Raw genomic sequence first — 2,382 nt, forward strand, 5'->3', positions numbered from 1 at the left:
CTGAGATATGCGACTGCATAAAAAAAAGGAGCTATGTCTGATGTCAACAACTACCGCCCAATCTCTCTTCTGACTGCCTTATCCAAAATTCTTCAAAAAGTAATGTACTGTAGAGTAGTCTACCGTATCTTCCTTCTTCGTCGGCGTTGTCATTGTTACTGTGAGGCACCGTTACACCAAGTGGAAAGGATCGTCGATCTTAGAGCACGCTATGCCCGAATTCGTATGGGACTTGGTAGATTAATCTGCCACGAGTAATGAGTATGATGGGCAAACATCTATTAGGCGCACTACGAATGTAGTGTTGTGGACATGTTGGGAATGTGGATCTCACGGGGAGCGTGCAAGGGATAAGTCCCTGCAGATGCACTATCCTCTGTGCCCGCGGTGGCTCAGATGGATAGAGCGTCTGCCATGTAAGCAGGAGATCCTGGGTTCGAGCCCCGGTCGGGGCACACATTTTCAACATGTCCCCAACGAAGTGTATCAACGCCTGCTTGCAGCTAGGGTGTCTATTTAATTATCATTTCATTTCTAGCAAAGCTGCATGGTCATATATAGTTAAATAACTTCTTTACTTGTTTATTTCTAAGAGTAAACCAAAAAAATGACGCCGTATCATCGGCTTCGTCGATATAGAGCAAAACAGCTCAATATGCCCAATTTTGCCTCTTCTTATAGGATCGGCTACGTTACTCATTAATTTACTACAATTATTTCCAATAACATTAAACAGGTATCGCCGTTGTATTTTAATTGTATTCAAAAGCATGTTATTATTATTATGACCGACCAAATCGTTACAAATCGCGCAGCGTTCGGTTTTAACGATAGCTTTACACTCGCCCAGCCTTTATTCGTGCAATATTATATATAAATATACAGACAGGACCGAAAGATCGATCTCTCTACCGTAACCAATAGAGGCGAATACGCTATTCAAGTTCCGTTACAGTATCTTGACTCGTAATGTTACACGGCCCCCCAGACTGTGATGTCTTGAAGAGGTTTCCAGACACAACAGGCTTATTTTTTGTGTACTGTGACAGGAGAGGGTATTTGTTTCGGCGAATCCACTCACTCTCAGATTCACTCAACAAGTCAGTACATACATTGTACAATATTTAAGTTGAGTTAATGGGCCTAGACAAAATGCCCTTAACTAAATTCCACATTTGTTTATAGGTTGTCTTAGAAACACTTCGCACTAATCACTTCATATTCACACCACATTTTTTTTTTCTTGGATGAAGTCCTCAGTTCTTCAACCGGCTGTGCAAGGCAGAGATCACAGCCGGGTTAGACGATTGGCGTCCTCGGTCATGTTTAACCAGAGAGGATTTGGTCCTTTTCTTTTCCTCTTAATTCCACTTTTAAACCATCCATCCTCGTTGTTCGGTGAGAGGATAAATCGTTTTTCAGCGTCGTCTCTGTTGTTGATACCAAGAAGGTATCTCATGGAAATCTTCGGTACTTTCTTTAATTTTCTTTGTAAGTTAATATAAGTATGTATTTATCCACTGGTGCTTTTATTTAGTCCACTCTGAGTGTAGTCTTGGTATCATTCAGTGTTTCTTGAATTTATATTTCGCTAATTATTGATAATACTTCTTCAGGTCTTTGTGAGGGAACAAGCCCTTAATTACATCAGTATCACAATCTGCCAGAAGGTAGCTCCCTTCATGAGGTATTTTCATTATTTTGTATGGACCTGTATATAAATATTGCCATTTCTTATTCAGTCTTTTCCTGGCTGATGCTTTTGGGTGATTTCTCAATAAAATTTCTTCCCCTACATCATATGTGACTACTTTCTTCACGTTTTTATCAAACCGGGTTTTTCTCAATTGTGCTTGATGCTTGAGGTTTTTGTAGACCTTCTTCACCTTATTTTTTTTCTTGATAATCTTTTGTTCTATAGCAGGTAATTTCTTCATCCATTCTGGCACAATACTTTCACCAAATACTATTTGATTAGGTGAATAACCTGTCGATAAGTGTGGTAAGTCATTATACACTTTCTCAAATTCATAAATCCAATCGATCCATTTATAATGTTGTTTGGGTATGTACGTCCGTAAAAATCAGTTCAACTTTCGGAAGATTCTCCCAACCGGATTTCCACAAGGGTAAAATCTTGAGATGTAAATGTGCTGGATTCCTTGATCTTTCATAGTGTCTCTCCATACTTTGCTTGTATAATAAGCAGCATTGTCTGTCAAAATCATTATAGGTTTGCCAAGCTCAGTTATATAGTTGTTGATAAATTTGCGTAACGTGGGTCAAACGTGGATATAAGTTCACATATTTTGAAAAGAGATCATAAAAAGCCAAAACATATTTGAACCGTCCACATGTCATGGGACATGGCCCACAGACATC

The 2,382-nt window shown here is 39.2% G+C and overlaps 1 non-coding gene across 1 annotated transcript; it reads left to right on the forward strand.

Moving 5' to 3' along the window:
• Window positions 1-380: 380 nt before the first annotated feature.
• On the forward strand, window positions 381-455 carry Trnat-ugu. The gene has a single exon. It is a non-coding gene; the product is annotated as a tRNA-Thr (tRNA).
• Window positions 456-2,382: the final 1,927 nt, after the last annotated feature.

This window comes from Schistocerca piceifrons, chromosome 11, assembly GCF_021461385.2.
Source record: "Schistocerca piceifrons isolate TAMUIC-IGC-003096 chromosome 11, iqSchPice1.1, whole genome shotgun sequence".
NCBI lineage: Eukaryota > Metazoa > Arthropoda > Insecta > Orthoptera > Acrididae > Schistocerca > Schistocerca piceifrons.